The 19888-nt window shown below is 43.1% G+C and overlaps 1 protein-coding gene across 3 annotated transcripts in view; it reads left to right on the forward strand.

The window, feature by feature from the left end:
- The window catches only part of CPEB3 (cytoplasmic polyadenylation element binding protein 3), a 208854-nt gene that overhangs the window by 22133 nt on the left and 166833 nt on the right, over positions 1–19888 (forward strand). The gene's annotated exons all lie outside the window — the stretch shown is intronic.

Genomic DNA, 19888 nt, shown 5'->3' on the forward strand with positions numbered 1-19888 from the left:
TCTGTTGGTAACGGTCAGGTATGTGTATATATTTATAAAATGTCATTCTCTGATGCAGAAAAGTGCATGACATTTTGCGACCCGAATTTGGGGCCCCCTATCTCGGGGACACTTGGAGATAGGAACCCCAAATTTGAATATGTTATAGTGCTAGATCCACAGTGTATGCATACCAAATTTGGTGTTCCTGACAATAAGTGGCCCTAAGATATGGGCCCCCAAAGTCGGGACACAAAATGTAATTCTCGGATCATATTTCTGAGTTTTCAGGTCCAAAAAAAGTGGGTTCCTTTAAAAACGCATGTAAACGCAAACGCGGCTAAACGAGGTTGCCGCGTTTAGCCGCGTTTTGCGTCTGAAACGTGGAAAATTTTGCATCTGAACCCATTTTTTTGCTTCTGGAAAAACGAGGTTAAACGCAACTGCATAAAAACGGCAAAAAAAACGAGACTGTGTGCATGGACACATAGGATAACATTGAATGAGTTCAGGGGCAGTTGAAAAAAGTGTCCAACTGCATCTGAACACGCGTTTAACTGCGTCTCGTGTGCATGAGGCCTAACATGTTTGACTGTTGAATCTCACTCTATAAAAGATGGTGGGTGATCTCCTTTGGTAGTGTCTGCTTTGACTAATGCCAGGAAGCCGGCTTCCAGAATTATTTACTAAAGAATCTGGAAGGCATAGGTTTCTTGGTATGGATCCAGGGGTTGGCACCCCAGAAAGTATGTGAATAGGCAGGATTCCTGCATATGGGATCTGAAATGAAGCTGGCCTTGACTTTTATGAAGAGCCAGATCCAGGCCGTGTCAATGTCTTTTCCTATGGCCTCTCAAAGGGAGTGCTCCTAATCTCAGCTTGTTTACCTGTATAAAAGACACCTGTCCACAGAAGCAATCAGATTCCAATCTCTCCACCATGGCCAAGACCAAAGAGCAAGGATGTCAGGGACAAGATTGTAGACCTACACAAGGCTGGAATGGGCTACAGGACCATCGCCAGTCAGCTTGGTGAGAGGGTGGGAACAGTGTGATTATTCACAAATGGATGAAACACAAAATAACTGTCAATCTCCCTCTTGCTCCATGCAAGATCTCACCTCGTGCAGTTTCAATGATCATGAGTACGGTGAGAAAGCAGCCCAGAACTACACGGGATAATCTTGTCAATGATCTCAAGGCAGCTGGGACCATAGTCACCAAGAAAACAATTGGTAACAAACTACACCATGAAGGACTGAAATCCTTCAGTGCCTGCAAGGTCCCCCTGCTTAAGAAAGCACATGTACGGGTCCGTCTGAAGTTTGCTAATGAACATCTGAATAATTCAGAAGAGAACTGGGTGAAAGTGTTGTGGTCAGATGAAACAAAAATTGAGCTCTTTTGCATCAACTCAACTTGTGGTGTTTGGAGGAGGGGGAACGCTGCCTATGACCCCAAGAACACCATCCACACTGTCAAACATGGAGGTGGAAGCATTATGCTTTGGGGGTGTTTTTATGCTAAGGGGACAGGACAACTTCACTGCATCAAAGGGGACTATGAACAGGGCCATGCACTGTCAAATCTTGGATGAGAACCTCCTTCCCTCAGCCAGGGCATTAAAAATGGGTCTTGGGTGGGTATTCCAGCATGACAATGACCCAAAACACTAGGCCAAGGCAACAAAGGAGTGGCTCAACAAGAAGCACATTAGGGCCTGGAGTGGCCTAGTCAGTCTCCAGACCTTAATCCCATAGAAAATATGCTGAAGGTTCGAGGTACCATATGTGAGCCTCGAAACCTTAATGACTTGAAGAGGGTCTGCAAAGGAGTGGGACAAAATCCTTCCGGAGATGTGTGCAAACTTGGTGGCCAACTACAAGAAATGTCTGACCTCTGTGATTGCCAACAAGGGTTTTGCCACCAAATACTAAGTCGTATTTTGCAAAGGGGTCAAATATTTGTTTTACTAATCAAAATGCAAATCAATTTATAACTTTTTTTGAACTGCGTTTTTTTGGATATTTTTGTTATGCTGTCTCGCACTGTTAAAATAAATCTACCATTAAAATTATAGACTGATCATTTCTTTGTCAGTGGGCAAATGTAAAAAATCAGCAGAAGCTCAAATACTTTTTTCCCTCACCGTATAGTTCCAGGAAGCTAAGAAAAAGGTTAAAAAAGACTGCAGGTGTATCTCTGCACTGCCAACAATCAGTAAGTAACCAGTAAGTGAGAGGAAATCCCTGCCAATTAACTACATGCCGACCGTCCGTTGTAGTTTGAACATGGCAGGATGGCTCCCCTGCGTGAATAGCTGTAGCTGTACAGCGACCAATTTAAGGGGTATAGGGAGCATGGGCCCGCCGTGCCACTGAGGAGCCAATGTACATGCCCAGCGGCCCCAATGTCCGCCATTACTAGTAAAAGAATAATAATAAAAATGCCATAAATCAATAACCTATTTTGTAGATGCTATAACTTTTGCGCAAACCAATCACTATACACTTATTGTGATTTTCTTTACCAAAAATGCATAGAAGATTATATATCGGCCTAAACTGAGGGGGTTACACTCTTCTGGGGCTGAAGTGGTTAAGGAAATTCCTTGGTTCACCAGAACTGTTGGGACCATTTTATTCCTCTGATAGCTCCCTGTCTTGCGGGGTAACACAAGGATTGGCTTTATCTCCGATCCTTTTTAACATCTGTTTGAGGCCGCTGCTGTACATCATTCGCCGTCACAATCTCCCGTTCCATGTCTATGCTGATGACACCCAGATCTACTTCAAGTTATCTAAGAAAGGGGAGGATCAGGTTATGCTGGCCTCCTGTTTGGAGGAAATTCAATCCTTGATGGGTGCCAGTTATCTAAAATGAAATGACACCAAAACTGAATGCATCATCTTCAGTAACCAGGGGTATTCCGTCCTGGCCAGAATCTTTCAGACCTTTTCTGATTCTGGCCACTCAGGTCAGGGACCTGGGCGTCATCTTTGACTCTAGATTGAACTTGCGCCCTCAGGTAAATCAGGTACTGATTTCATGCCACTTCTACCTGAGACTTCTGAGATTGACTTTTTGCTATATCGCAGACTCTGACAAGATCGGCATGGTCAATGCCATTATCAGCAGTTGATTGGACTACTACAATACCCTATATGTGTGTGCCTGCTTGTACCATCTACAAGCTCTAGTTGATTCAGAACGCTGCAGCAAGGTTACTGACAGGTGTTGGTCGTCGTGACCACATCACTCCATCCCTTAGAGCCCTGCATTGGCTGCCCGTGAAAGAACGGGTTCTGTTCAAAACTGGATGTCTTGTCCATAAGGCTGGCCAACCATTAGATCAGCAGTCAGTACCCCCCATTGGAGACACTTATTATACTATACTCTGCATTATGAACAGTGCACTCTGTAGTATGGACCAGAGACTAGGAACTAGTGACTATATACTAACTAGATACTGTGTACAAGGGACCATATACTAGAGACTTTTGTTTTAATTAACCATGCACCTTTAAGGCCCTTCCACTCTTAACACAATTTGGCCACACCCACTGCTCGCCACTGCGCGTAGAAGGTGTCCCAAGGCTTTTCCATGTAGGACAATCATATAGTGTATACGAAGAAAAAATGCTCTGCACCGCTAAAATGTTCGGGTTTGATTTGAAGAAAAGGTGGCAACCCTATCTGGCACTATTACCAATGTATTTAGAAACAAATCATCCCTTTATATAGATAAGACACTGGGGTGGGGGGGGTGTTATTTACTAAAACCAGAGCACACAGAAACTGGCGCAGCTGTCCATAGTAACAAGTCAGATTCTAACTTTAGTTTGCTCAATTAATCTTTGACAATAAGCTGCACCCCATTCTGTGTGCTCCAGTTTTAGTAAATCCCCCCCCCCCCTTTTTTTGCATTCATGGAAAGATCATTTGTGTGAAAGATCTATTACAAGTCTGACAAAACGGTCTTGCGTCTTTGGGTAGCCTTAAGGCCCATACACACAATCGTAAAACTGTACAAAAAGTACCGCTTTAGAAGTGATTCTGATGGTTCCTACACAGCTTTTGTCTGAAATTACCATTTTTCCCGTACGCTACCAGATCGGATGATTTTTGATGAATCGGTACAGTTTTAGTTTGAAAACACAATATAAATACAATACAGTACATTACATCACTACTAAATTTTTATTCTGTCTGACGAGAATTTTCGTACTTTAGTAACCCCTTCATTCAAACGATCATTTATCCGATAATCTCAGTGTGTGTACTAGGCTTTAGGGTTATTAGGTAAGGCATTTGAAAGAGCAATGATAATAATCAAAAGGAAAGTAACCCTCCCCAGATTTCAGTTTACTGAAGATATCTCAGTTAAGACTTGATTTCTGTCCTTTCAATTGCCTTAGTGCAGTGATGGCGAACCTTGGCACCCCAGATGTTTTGGAACTACATTTCCCATGATGCTCTGGCACTCTGCGGTGTAGTTGAGCATCATGGGAAATGTAGTTCCAAAACATCTGGGGTGCCAAGGTTCGCCATCACTGCCTTAGTGCATAAGCTATAGTATTGTAACTAGGGATAAGCCCAATGTTTGAGTCAAACGTAAGTTCGAATCGAACATCATCGAACAGTGAACATTATGCAGCATTCGCGGCAAATTCGAAACCCGTGGAACACCGTTAAAGTCTATGGGATACCAACATGAAAAACCAAAAGTGCTCCATTTTAAAGGCTTATATGCCCTTCAGGTCTGGTATGGATATTAAGGGGAACCCTGCGCCAAATTTAAAAACGGCATAAGGGTGCCCCCAAATCCATACCAGACCCTTATCCGAGCACATAACCTGGCAGGCTGCAGGAAGAGGGGACGAGAGAGCACCTTGTTGACGGGGACAAGGGCCTTATCCCCACAACCCTTGCCTGGTGGTTGCGGGGCTCTGCGAGTGGGTTGCTTATCGGAATCTGGAAGCCCCCTTTAACAAGGGGACCCCAGATTCTGCCCCCTCCATGTGAATTGGTAACGGGTACATTGTAACCCTACCAATTCATAAAAAAAAGTGTCAAAAATAGTAAAAATGACAGACACTTTAGGACAAGTCCTTTATTAAAAAATAAAAATGTCCCGCAATGTAAATCCATCTCACGCCGCCCGACGAATCGGGAAAAGAAAAAAAAATGCAACAGCTCCACCTCCATTGGGAGGCACCAGCCGAGTGATGCTTCTTCTTCTTGACAGCTGTTATATAACTGAGGATGGGGTCACCCGTGACCTAAATGGGTGATCTCGCCCCCCTTTGACGCCACATGATGGAGGCAGAGCTGTTGCGGTTTTTTTCTTTTTTTGGTTTGTCAAGCGGCGTGCGATTAATTTACATCGTGGGACATTTTGTTTTTTTAAATAAAAGACTTGTCCCAAAGTGTCTCTTGTCATATTTACTATTTTTGATACTTTTTTGTGATTTATTAGGGTTACAATGTACCTATAACCAATTCACATAGGGGGGACTGGGATCTGGGGGTCCCCTTGTGAAAGGAGGCTTCCAGATTCCGATAAACCCCCGCCTGCAGACCCCCATAACTACCCCCATAACTACCGAGAAGAGTTGTGGGGATCAGGCCCTTGTCCCCATCAAGGTGCTTTGGGGGTGACTCCAAAGCTCCCCCCCCATGTTGAAGGCATGTGGCCTGGTATGGTTCAAGGGGGGGTGCTCTTGCCCCCTCTTTTTACTGCGGCCTGCCAGGTTGCATGCTCAGATAAGGGTCTGGTATGGATTTTGAGGGGGACCCCTATGGCATTTTTTGTTGATATTTTGCCGCAGGGTTCCTCTTAACATCCATACCAGACCTGAAGGGCCTGTTATGGATTTTGGGGGAACCCCCCACACAATTTTTTTTTAAAATTTTGGTTCGGGGTTCCCCTTAATATTCATACCAGACCCAAAGAGCCTGGTAATGAACTTGGGGGGAGGGACCCATGCCGTTTTTTCAATGAGTTTTATCTATATTGCCGAGACCCAACATTTCATCACATCCGCGATCAGTTTTAAATTCCCTTTTTTCCTTTTAGAAATGTACCTTTGCTGTGGTATTGTTCTAAACATGGGAATACTGCGCCACTTTACAGGCATACTATAGACACCTTCAGGCACGATATTTAAAGGAATATTTAATTTTTATTGTTTCATTTTAAGCATTATTAAAGGGGTTCTGCACTCATAATACAACATTTGCCCATTCTGTTGCCTCTAGTTAATATATCTCATAATGCCACCTGTTTTTTTTTTTGATTCACCTACCTTTTGTAATCTTCAGTAGTTTATTTTAAACCCCTGCGGCGATGGGCGGTCTCTTGCGGGGATCAGCGTCATTTCCTGTTGAAGCCCGCACTGTCTCCTGGGATCTCGTTCGTGTAATCCCAGGAGACATTGCGGCTAATGCACCCGACATCTCGCGAGATTTCGGGTGCTACAGCCGACATCTCGCGAGATTTCGGGTGCTACAGCCGACATCTCGTGTGATTTCGGTAATTACAGCCGAGATCTCGCGAGATCTCGGCTGTAATTACCAAAATCACGCGAGATGTCGGCTGTAGCACCCGAAATCTCGCGAGATGTCGGGTGCATTAGCCGCAATGTCTCCTGGGATTACACGAACGAGATCCCAGGAGACAGTGCGGGCTTCAACAGGAAATGACGCTGATCCCCGCAAGAGACCGCCCATCGCCGCAGGGGTTTAAAATAAACTACTGAAGATTACAAAAGGTAGGTGAATCAAAAAAAAAAACAGGTGGCATTATGAGATATATTAACTAGAGGCAACAGAATGGGCAAATGTTGTATTATGAGTGCAGAACCCCTTTAAAATAACTGCTCCTGAAAAAACTGCAGTTTTTTTTAAACTTTTTTTGCATTGATACATGTCCTTTGGGACAGGACCCGGTTCCCCATACACTTTTTATGACAATAACCTTTAAAATTAGCAATTTTGATTTTTCATGTTCGTGTCCCATAGACTTTAACGGTGTTTGTGTGTTTGTTGAAATGTTTTGCCTGTTTGCAAGTTCTGGTACGAACTGAACCGGGGGGTGTTTGGCTCATCCTTATAACTCTGTTTAGCGAGGGGGCAGTTAGAACTCATCATTATGTTAGTTGCTGGTGACTCCCACTTTTTAGTAACGGCGTCTTTTGAAATTTGTGTCCCCATATATGAAAACATTGGGCTACCAGACCAGTTTTCCAACTCCAGTTTTCCAGATTTCCATAGTTTTGATTTCAGACATAATACAACTGAATGATAGGTTGTGGACTACAGAAGCAGTGGAAATCTGCATTCAAAATGGAGACTGATGGGACATTTTTCTAACCCTCACTCTAGTTGTCTTTTGCTTTCATTTGTGCTCAATTCACTATCCATTTACCAAAAGTTCCTGCTAAAATGTTTGGTTTAAGTAGGAATGCCTCTCCCTCTTTCTCGTATGCGTTTGGCAGTTTTCAAAAAATTATTGGTTTCACATACTCACGTGATGGAGGAACCATCCTCTGACAGCCCACACAGAGGACTGACCCTGTATTTGTCAACTCAGCATTGGCCAAACACTTAAGAATTTTCAATTAAGAAAATTGCAACATTTGACCTTTCCTTAATTTTTCCTCAAGGAGGTTGAGAAATCCCACCAGCTGACAGCATCCATCAACTTGCAAGAGGTCATTGGCCTGGTCTTGCCTAATGTAAATTTATTTTCTCCGACTATCTTCAGTAGAGTCTAATCACTAAACTGTATTCATTTTACAACCGTAAATTCCAGTCACATAGATAAGCATTTATTTTTAATGAAAGACTTATCACTAATAGCCATTATTTCTCATGAATTGTAATTTTATATAATCATCATTTTAAAGTTATTGTAAAAGGTTTTTATATATATATATATATATATATATATATATATATATATATATATATATATATATATATATATATATATATATATATATATATATAAATAGTACTGCACAGAGCAGCCCTGATCCCCTTCTTCTGGGGTCCCTCACCAGCACTCCTGTCTCCTCCTGCCTTTCGAGTGCCTCATAGCAAGCCGCTTGCTATGGGGGCACATGTGTGGGCTCAATAGATGTATGCAGTGCTGCTCAGTCCCCCCCCCCCCCCCCCCCCCCGCCACTCCTTTGTCACTGGATTTGATTGACAGAAGCAGGAGCCAATCACTCCCACTGCTCTCACAGAGTCAACTATCGTGGGATATTTTCTCACCTGAACACCAAAAACTGCTTAAATGTATCTAAAACTGTGTATTGCACACGTGCTTAGGTGTGTTTAGGCAAGTCATGCTTTTGAGCATTAATGAACTCCATTGGCCAGAATATTTTGGCTATTGGAATCTATTAACGTCAAATGCCTCTAAATCCATCAACAAGGGTTTAGGTGCATCAAGATTTGTTTCTGTTCTTCAGCTCTTCTCCTAAATGCGCCTTTCATTTTTTTTTTTTTAAATGCTTACAAAAGCAGCTTTTTTAAGCTCAAAAACGCAAAACAAGGTGTTTTTTGTTTTTTTTTCCTGCCTATAATTGCTGAGCTTAACTACTTCCTGGCCATGCTATAGCCAAAAAGATGGCTACAGCATGGTCGTCCAGTTGTGGGAGGGCCTCTATGGACATTCTCCCAGAACTGAGCCCCCGAACATCCAGCACTCTCTGTGATTGCAATAAAGGGCCAATCTCAGTGGCCAGTTGTCAGTTGTGTCCAATCAGAACTGATGACGTGTAAACAAACTTGACGGTTATCAGCATTGCTTTCGTCACGCGCTGTAACTGGCAATTCTGACAGGGCACATTTACAATGATTATCCGTGCACATTAGTGACGGAGAAAATTTTTTTTTGCTAAATTTTAGAACGGAAACTAAATATGTTTAACCACTTACAGACCGGTCAAAGACCATTTTGCTGGTCAAAGACCAGACCACTTTTTGCGATTCGGCACTGCGTCGCTTTAACGGACAATTGCGCGGTCGTGCGACATGCCTCCCAAACAAAATTGACACCCTTCTTTTCCCACAAATAGAGCTTTCTTTTGGTGGTATTTGATCACCCCTGTGGTTTTTATTTTTTGCACTATAAACAAAAATACAGCGACAATTTTGAAAAAAACGCATTATTTTTTACTTTTTGTTATAATAAATATCCCCCAAAAAATATATAACAAAAACTTTTTTTTCCCTCAGTTTAGGCCGATACGTTTTCTTCTACATATTTTTGGTAAAAAAAAATTGCAATAAGCGATTATTGATTGGTTTGCGCAAAAGTTATAGCGTTTACAAAATAGGGATAGTTTTATGGCATATTTATTAATATTTTTTATTATTTTTTTTTACTAGTAATGGCGGCTATCAGCGATTTTTTTTTTTTATTGTGACTGCGACATTTTGGCGGACACCTCGGACATTTTTGACACATTTTTGGGACCATTGTCATTTATACAGTAATCACTGCCATATAAATGCAGTGATTCCTGTGTAAATGACACTGGCAGTGAAGGGGTTAACCAGTGGGTGGCAGTGTAGGGGTTAAGTGTTCCTAGGGGTGTGTTACTAACTGTGGGGGGCTGGGCTTTCATTTAGTGAACACTGATCTCTGCTCCAATCACATGGAGCAGAGATCAGCGTCACTAGTTAGGCTAGGCAGAATGGAGAAATGCTGTTTACACGGCATTTTCTCCATTCAGCCATCCCGTGAGACGATCGCGGGTATGCCCGCGGCGATCGAGTCCGCGGGACCCGCGACCGGACTCACGGGGGTCCCGACCGGCACGCGAGCGCACCGCCGGCAGTGCGCTCGCGATGGCAGGGCGGCATTGAAGATTGGACGTACCTGTGCGCCAATATGCCTGCCCGTGCCATTCTGCCGACGTACATTGGCGTGCGCTGGTCGGGAACCGGTTAAAAAAAATTTTGTTTTTTTTCTGTTTGTTTAGCAAAAAACCCAGTGGTGATTAAATAACACCAAAAATTTCATATGGGTACAGTGTTACATTTGTCATTCAAAGTGTAACAGGGCTGAAAGCTGAAAATTGGTCTGATCAGGAAGGGGGTGAAATATGCCTCTAAATGTCCTAATGTGCATGGACACATAAGATAACATTAGCTGCTTCTACAGGCAAAACTCCTCTAGAAGCTGTGTTTTTTTAAGTCACTACACATGGATCCTCAAAGTAAGTTTACAGACTTACAGGTTTAAGAATTATTCATTTTAATAGGAGCAGGCTATAAATAATTGAAATACAATGTGGAAATGAATATATGATTTACATTTTAGACTGTAGATATGCTTTAATATTTTATATGTGTGTATTAGGAGATAACTCGAGCACGCAGTTCTGAGAATTACAAAAATGGATCCCAGAGAGATACAGTTTATTTCTGGTGATTGCAACTGCATTGTTTATACCAGTGAAAAGTAAATCTTGCAAAACAAATCCATATTTGCACTTTTTTTTAGCTTGGCAAACATTCTGGGTAAATGTTTTTTAGGCTAGTATCACACTGCTGCAATCCGATTTTTATCTGCTCTTCAGTGCGATTATATAGTGCAACTTGGATGTGGTTTGCATATACTATGGGGCCAAAATTTGTGCTTGAATTGCACAACAGTAGTTTGGAATCCTTTTTCAAAATTGTGCTGTGCTGAGTTGCATTGTTGTGAATGGGAACCCTTTGGAAAAAAATAAATAGATTTCCACTGTCATGCGCAATCACAACTTAAGTCGCATATGATCTCACACTAGTGTGGACGAAGCCTTAAGGATACTTGACATCTGAATCATTTGTTATTTAGTTAAAGGGTAACTTCACCTTTGCAGACCCCCCCCGTAGCCCTGCCTTGGAATCCGGCGATCACCCGCTCTGGCACATCGGATCACCACTTTACCAGTCCCGGGTTTAGAAATCCCCTGGGCTTAATCTCCTAAACGTTACTCTTAGAGCTGTGTGATTTTGGCTAAAATGAGAATCGCAATTTTTTTGCTTGGAATAAAGATGACGATTTTCTCATGATTCTCGCTGCTTAAAGAGGAGGGCCGTTAAAAAAAAAAAAAAAAAAAAAAAAAAGTCAGCAGCTGCAAACACTGCAGCTGCTGACTTAATAAACACACTTACCTGTCCAGGGCGCCCGCGATGTCGGCCGCCCGAGGCCGACCCGTCCCTCGGCTCTCGGGTCTCGGCGCCGCCATTCCCTCTAAGGGAAACAGGCAGTGGAGCCTTATGGCTTCACTGCCTGTTTCCTACTGCGCATGCGCGAGTCCCGCATCGCTTTCTGAATGGGACGCGCTGTGTTCTGGAACACACAGTTCCCAGAACACAGCGCGACCCATTACCCAGAAGACGCCACGACGAAGAGAGAAGACAGAAGATCTCCGCGGAGGAGGAAGAGGAAGATTAGGATTATGTGCCTAGCAACAGGCATTTCTGGTAAGTAAAAAAAAAATAAAAATTTTTTCATTTTTTTTTTTTTTTTTTTTAGATTTTTTTGGAATTTTTAAAAAATTTTTGTTTTCAGGGTGGCCCTCCACTTTAAAATTATCTTTCACATTATACAAAAAAATGAGCTAACTTTACTGTTTTTTTTTTTATTTTAATTCATTAAAGTGTTTTTTTTTTCCCCCAAAAAATTGTGTTTTGAAAGACCGCTGCGCAAATACAGTATGACATAAAATATTGCAACAACTACCCTTTTATTCTCTAGGGTCTCTGCTAAAAAAAAATCTATATATTGTTTGGGGGTTCTAAGTAATTTTCTAGTAATAAATATTGATTTTAACGTGTAAGCAGCAAGTGTCAGAAAAAGGTTTAGTCTTTAAGTGGTTAAACTTCCCTCATCTACAGACAAAAGTTCCCTTTGGTCTAAGAATGAAATCAGCATGTTCTGATAAAACTTGGCAGGCTGTCTGTATTTTTTTTTTTTTTTTTTTTTTTAGTTGTCAGAGAACTCTCTGTACTTGTTAGATAGAATCAGTAAATGCTGTTTGAAGATTGATACATGAAAAGAATCGCAATTTTGTTAACGATTAATCGTGCAGCTCTAGTGTCTCGTAAAGGTACGTATAGGAGGCATTCAAACTGATCGGTGCCGACCAATAGGAACCTGTATAGCCCGTCCTGTCAGCACTGGAGAAAAGCAGAGAATACCGCTGGGATTTCAAATCGCCAGACCAGTAAAGCGGCTATCCATTGGACTAGGTCAGCAGGATCCGGTGCAATGGGGAGGGGGTCCAGTGTAAGTAAACCTTACAGATTTTCTGTAAAGGTAAACTCGCACTTTAAATCCCACCATAGATGGATCGAATTGCGGCCGATTCAGCAGGGACCGGCTGAGATCTGATTCATCTATGGGCAGGCTGGTTGTACTGAAGTTGATCAATCAATCAACTTCATTACAACTAACCTGTTGTTTTATTTTGCACGAGATAGCTGCTAGCAGTAATTATTGTGTTCTGTTGGCCGGGAAGGCTCCCTGCTGGCAGAACACATTTGCTTTGTGGGAGGGATTCCCCCATCAACACTGACTGTGTTGAGTGAATCAAATGATTTTCTTTCCTGCAACCACAGAAAAGCATAATCTATGAATTTTCTTGGCGTAAAGAATTATCTCCTTACATTGCCTTCATTTTCCTTCAAGCAAATGAAGGGTCAATTAACCTAAAAGGGAATTGATTTTAAATCAAAATACCTGCTAGAGAAGTCTCAGCTAGAAGCCAACTCTGAATGCTTGGCCACATAGCAAGACAATTAGCCCCCGTTCACACCGGTGCGACTTGTCATGTGATTCCGTTTCAAATTGCATGACAAGTCACACCCCATTGCAATGGATCCATTCATATCGCCCAGGTTCCCGCACTACTTGTTAACAATTTCATTGCAACTTGCATAGACTTCTGTTAAATAAAGTCGCAAGCTGCAATGAAATTGGCAGTGCGAAAAGCACTAATGTGATGAAATTGCGCTGGAGTAGCATGATTTCAAAGCCGCACCGGTGTCAACCAGAGTTAAAGCTAAATATTTGAACTTTATCATGACTGGCTTCCTCATAAATAGTAAACAGAGAATAGAAAAATAGAGATTTTTTATGAGCCTGCTCACACAACTGTTAAGCTGTAGAATCACCCAGGATTCAATCACTCCTAAATGGACCCTTAAAATTTCTCTTTAGAACCAGCTCACACCAGAACGCAGTGCACATTTACGTGTGCATTTCCTGAACTATGTTCAAAAATAAAACGCACTGCAGTTGCGATCCGCAGTGGGTGTCAATATTAAGTTAGGGCCACCCCAAATGCAGGTTGCAAATGCACTGCATTTGGCTGCACTGGATCACATGGTACAGAAGTATCATGCAATCTGGTTGCAGTGAGTTCTCAAAGGAGGCTTTTGGATCTGTGCAATTGCAGCCAATTCAAAATTCAAGGAGCTACTGATCGAGGAAAGATTTTACAGCACTTCCCTTTGACAGAAGGCGATTGGGAACAGCCACACACTGGTCAAAATGTTTCCAGTCCCTGCTGAACCGTCCTAATTTTGATCAGTGTATGGCCAGTTAGCAGTCACAGTAATGAATGTGTAGGAATACACTGGTATTGCAGAAACGTGTGCATATATATGGGCATACACTGCTGGATTCAGGGGCCAAACAATATAATTATTTGGGCATATTTTCCAACGGGAGAAACTGCTTCTGCATATAGCTGCTCACAGTACATAGGAATACGCTGGTACTTGCAGAAACCCACGTATGTGTACAAGCATACATCCCTATGCGCAGTCCAGAGGTGTATGTATTTTTTTTTTAATCCCTTTATTAGAAATCTGCATTGTACTAAAAAAAAGAGGCAAAGACAGCCATAGCAAACTGAGATACAGAATAATTTGGGATGCTTAAAGTGGATAGAAATAGTAGTTCGAGCAGCTTGAGAACATCAACAGGTGAGATTACATTCAAATGATAAAGCAATTCCAGAAGTAGCTTAACAAAGATAAAAAAAGAAAAGAAATGGCACCTTTTAAAAGTATACAGTATATGGAGAGGTATGGACAGGCAAACAAGGTACAGCAAGGCTGATATATTACATTGTTATTATACAGGAGTTATATAACGCCAACAGTTTGCGCAGCACTTTAAAACATGAGGGCAGACAGTACACTTACCATACAAATCAATACAGGAGGGATCAGAGGGCCCTGTGCGTTAGAGCTTACAATCTAGAAGGGACGGTCAAGTGGAAACAAAAGGTAATAAATGTGGTGGGTGAGCTGATGGAGAAAATGAAAATACAGTTGTTAGGTGTGGGTAGGCTTCTCTGAAGGGTTTTCAGGGATCGTCTAAAAGCAAATAGAGTAGGAGATACATGGACAGATTGGGGTAAGGCATTCCAGATTGGAGAGGCTTTGGAAAAGTCCTGGACCACTCCTGTACAATATTTAATGAATTAATATTTTTATTTGATGTTTATATTTCTGTCCATTTTTTTATTCTTTATTTTGTTAATAAAAAAATATTATTTTTATATGGGTATTTTCTGATTCACTCTACCTGGGTACCGTTTAAAGTCCCTGAGGTTGGTTATCCTCCAGCCCCTTTCCCCCTTTTTCCTCATTTTTGTTTTACACTAATAGAGTAGGAGATAAACAGACAGATTGGGGTAGGGCATTCCATAGGATTGGAGAAGTTTTGGAAAAGTCCTGGAGGCGAGCATGGGAAGAGGTGACGAGGGAGCTAGAGGGAAGGAGGTCTTGAGAGGAACAAAGAGAAGAGTAGGTTGGTATTTAGAGACTAGGCTAGTGATGTAGCTGGGGGCTAAATTGTGGATGTCTTTTTTTAAGTAGTAGTTAGTATTTTGATTCGTTGGGTGAGCTGAAGCCAGTGGAAGGATTGTAAGAGAGGGGTAGCAGGCACAGAGCTATTGGTAAGGGGGGTGAATCTGGCAGCAGCATTCATGATGGATTGAGGAGGTGATAGACTATGTAGAGGTACGCCAATGAGAAGGGAGTTGCAGTAGTTGAGGCGAGAGATGACCAGTGATTGAATTAGGAGCTGTGTTGTGTCATTTGTTAGAATGGGGTATATTTTATAGATGTTGCGGAGGTTGAGGCGGCAAGATTTGAACAGTGATTGGACGTGGGGCTTAAAGGAGAGTTCAGGATTACACCTAGAACCTTGGCATGTGCGAATTGGTTTATAGTTGTGCCATTGATTTTCACAGAGAAATCAGGGGAAGGGGTAGGGGCATTTGGGGGAGGAAAAATTATGTTTGGTTTTGGATAGATTTAATTTGAGGAAATGTTTCTACATTCAGACTGATATATCTGATAGTAAATTAGTAATACGTGAGGAGACAAAGGGAGTGAGCTTAGTGGTAGAGAAATAGATTTAGCGTAGATATGTTAGCGTAGAGGTGATGATGGAAGCCATGGGAGGCCATCAGCTGACCCAGGGAGGAAGTGTAGATTTAAAATAGGAGAGGTCCAAGAACAGAACCTTGGGGGCCCCCGACAGAAAAAGGAAGAGGAGAGGAGGAAGTATAGTTGTAAGTAACTCTAAAGGTGCGGTTGGATAAGTAGGGAGAGAACCAGCAAAAAGATTACAGTCACAGAAACCAAAGGCGTGGAGTTTTTTTGAGGAGGAGGGGGTGGTCAGACGTATCAGAGGCAGCAGGGAGGTCCAGGAGTAGGAGTGCAGAATAGTGTTGATTGGTTTTGACCATTAGTAGATCTTTTGGTAGTTTTAGGAGAGTAGTTTCTGTGGAGTGTTGAGGACGAAATCCAGACTGAAGGGGATCAAGAAGGCTTATCAGCAAGGTGGACGCTCAGTCAGTTGTAGACCAGACATTCATGGAGTTTGGATAAGAAAGGGAGCAAGGAGATGGGGCGTAGGTTGTTCAGATTGGATGGGTCCAGTGAGAGCTTTTTAAGTATGGGTCTGACAAGTGCATGTTTTAGAGAATTGAGAAAGATACCAGAAGAGAGGGAGAGATTAAAGATGTGGGTTAGAGAGTGTAGCATAGAGCCAGAGGGTGAACATAGCATTTGCGAGGGAACAGGATGTAGAGAACAAGTGGTAGACGTTGGCAAGTAGTTTAGCAACCTCATCTGTAGTGGTGGGGTTGAAAGAGGGAAGTAATGATTGTACCTGTGGGCATGAAGTTTAAAGCATGGAGGTTATCTGAACAGTAGAGATCTCCTTGCGAATTGTATCAATCTTATGTTTGAAGTGATTGGCCATCTCCTGGGCAGTGAGTGAGTTGACAGGTGGAGGACAAAATAGAGAGTTGAAGGTAGAGAAGAGTTGATGGGGACGGGATAATAGGTTACTAATGAGAGTGATAAAAAAGGTCTGCATGGCAGTGAGGAGGCTGGAATTTTATTTTTGGAGGGCAGATTTATATTGGTTGAAATCTCTCTGAGACTTGTGCTGCGTACACACGACCGGACTTTCCGGCAGAAAATGTCCGACTGAATGATTTCATTGGATATTCCGATTGTGTGTGGGCTTCATTGGACTTTTGTTTTCAAAAATTCTGACGGACCTAGAAATAGAACATGTTTTAAATCTTTCTGACGGAATCAATTCCTATCGGCAAAACCGTTCGTCTGTATGCTATTCCGACGGACCAAAAACGACGCAAGGGGAGCTACTGGCTATTGAACTTCCTTTTCTAGTCCCGTCGTACATCATCGCATTCTAAATGAACAGACTTTGGTGTGATCGTATGTAGGCAAGTCCGTTTCAGCGCAAATCCGTCGGAAAGACTGTAATGCCACGTACAAATGATCGGAATTCTCGTCGGAAAAAGCTCTGATGGTTTTCCCGACGGAATTCTGACTGAATTCGGCTCAAGCTGTCTTGCCTACACACAGTCACATCAAATTCCGATCATTTATAACGCGGTGAGGTACAACACGTACGACGTGACTAGAAAAAGGAAGTTCAATAGTCAGTAGCCAATAGCTTCTGTCTCGTAGTTGAATCTGAGCATGCGTGATTTTTGGCATGTTGGAATTTGCATACACACGATCAGATTAAGGATAAAAAGTTTTTCCGTCTGGAAAATTGAGAACATGCTATCAATTTTTGGCTCACGGAAATTCGGACAGCTAAATTCCGATGGAGCATGCACACGGTCGCATTTTCCGATGAAAGGCTCTCGTCTGTCTTTTTCTGGCTGGAATTCCGACCGTGTGTACGTGGCATCAGAGTTTATTCTGGTTGTGTGTACGTGGCATTAGTCTCACGCCACAGGCACTCCATGAGCACAACTATGTTTTTTCATGCTTCTAGTAGGGGTGTAACGGATCAAAAAACTCACAGATCGGACCATTACTCGGATCAGAGTCACGGATCGGATCGTTTTTCGGATCAGCAAATAATAATTGAATTTGGAAAAAACCTGTGAAAATTCCACCACCATATAGTCCCCACTGTAATATCCAGTCTCCCCCACTGTAATATTGGCTGAGTATGGCTGGGTATTGCAGAGTATGGCTGGGTATTGCAGAGTATGGCTGGGTATGGCAGGGTATGGAGGGATGGCACAGAGCAGTGCTGTGGGCACTACAGGTCCAGCCCACAGCGTTGCTGCCATCTGATCTCTCCCCTCCACTGTACAGATCAGTACACAGAGGGGAGAGAGGAACCGGCGTCATAACATGACGCCGGTTCATTTACAAGTGATCGCTCCATCATTTGACGGAGCGATCACATGGTAAGCGCCCGCTGTGTGTACCAAGATGGCCGCAACTCCGGAGCTAGGCCAAAGCTGTAGCCTTTCCTAAGCCTGAGGCCGCAGAGCGCTCCACGGATCGCGGGGTGTGACGATCCGAACAGGGTGACCCGTTCAGATCACGGATTGTTGACGACCCATTGCACCCCTAACTACTAGTATCATATGTTTGCCAAGGTTGAAGGGGTCGGGGCCTGATTCTGTGTGTAGTGAGGGGGTGGGGGGCAGTGATTCCAGTGAGGCTAGAAGTGAAGCATTGTAGACAGAGGTGGCTAGGTTGGTTCAGGATAGGGGTGAGATTTTTTCGTAGAGGTTGTCAGTAGCAGAGAAGAGAAGGGTTGAGATGATGTACGTTTCTACAGGTAACATTTAGGTGGTTGGAGGGAGAGGAGGTGGAAGAAAGGGATAGAGTGAAATCAATAAGGTGGTGATCAGAGAGAGGGAATGGATAGTTAGAGAGGTTTCATGGAGTGCAAAGGTGAGAGAAAACAAGGTCAAGGGTATTGCCTTTAGAGTGAGAAGGAGCGTTTATCCACTGCTTCAGGTCAAAGGAGGGGGTTAGGCTGAGAAGTTTGAAAGTGGCAGGAGTGTTTGTATTAATACGGATGTTGAAGTGTCTGGGAATGATTGATTGTGGGTAAGGGATCACATGAAAACAGACTGTGATGCTGCTAAAAGAGGCTGATGCGTGGTAAAACATACCGGTAGATGTATCGGCTTAGGGGAGTCGCATAACATGTCTGGGTGATTGGTGGGGGGGGAGAAATAAGGGTAAGGAAGGTAGAAGAAAGAGGCAGAGAACACATGAAGGGTGGAAAGAAGGCAGAAAGGGGGTGTGGCTGCATCTATGCATTAAGATAAAAAAAACTTATGTGTAACAGCCCCCCTAATACTTGCCTGAGCCCATCTCTGTCCAGCGATGTGCACAAGTGCCTCGACCGTCTGGGACTTTCCTCGATTGGCTGAGACACAGCAGTGGCGCCATTGGCTGCTGCTGCTGTCATTTAGTCAATTAGCCAATCAGGAGGGAGAGGGGGTGGGCCAAACCTCGGCTCTGTGTCTGAATGGACACACTGAGCTGTGACTTGGCTTGGGTGCCCCATAGCAAGCTGCTTGCTGTGGGGGCATCCAACAAGAGGGAGGGGCCAGAAGTGCCAGTGATTGACCCAAGAAGAGGAGGATCTAGGCTGCTCTGTGCAAAACCATTTCACAGAGCATGTAAGTATAGCATGTTTATTTTTCAAGAAAACAAAGCTAGACTTTAATATCACTTAAACTGCGTGGTTATTACAATATCTATGATTTTTCCCAAATGCAACACATTAACAGTTTAAATTTAGTTTTTCTGAGAAACCTTTTCCTTCCTGCTTCTTCACATTTTGACAAACATGATCATAGATTTGAGCCCACTAACCATTAGAAAATCTAATGTTCTCAAAATGGCAATTTTCAAACACAATTCTACTGGTGTATAGCCTGCTTAGGGAGGACTTCAACCTTGTAGATGGATCTGACAGCTTTACAGCTGATCACAGCAGGACAAAGCTGGATACTCTGGGCTGGTAAGTATGTGAATAAAGTGGATCTCCAGGTTCCTTCGGAAAGTAATAAAAGTTAGCAGCTACAAATACTGTAGCTGCTGACCTTTACTATAAGAACACTTAACTGTCCAATAATCCAGTGGTGCTTTCACCTGAGCCGATTTCAATTGGCTCTCAGGTGCTGCCGCCGCCACTTCGGGTAGGGGAGTCTGGCAGTTAAGCCTTGCAGCTTCACAGCCGGTTCCCTACTGCACTGCGCTTTGTGAATGGCCCAGCGGCGGTGGAAGGAGGAGGGGGGCCAAACTTCTGGATAAGTTCACCGAGGTGAAGTCAGACAGAATTGGGAGCTGTTACCTGTCAAAACCAAAGATGCCAAATGTGGCAGTGGAGGGGGGAGGAGGCAAATAAGCTTTTGGGTGGAGCTCCGCTTTAAGGACAAAGCTGCTTGACAGGTAAAGCCCCTTTCATACTGCTAGAGTCCATCAGCAGATCTGTCCTGATGTAGAGCAGATACAAACTCAGCCCACTTTACTCAAACGACGATTGTTTTTAGGATTGGATTAGATGTCGTTGGGTG

Source organism: Lithobates pipiens, unplaced genomic scaffold, assembly GCF_037356315.1.
Source record: "Lithobates pipiens isolate NorthernLeopardFrog02 unplaced genomic scaffold, aLitPip1_a1.2 Scaffold_25, whole genome shotgun sequence".
Classification (NCBI taxonomy): domain Eukaryota; kingdom Metazoa; phylum Chordata; class Amphibia; order Anura; family Ranidae; genus Lithobates; species Lithobates pipiens.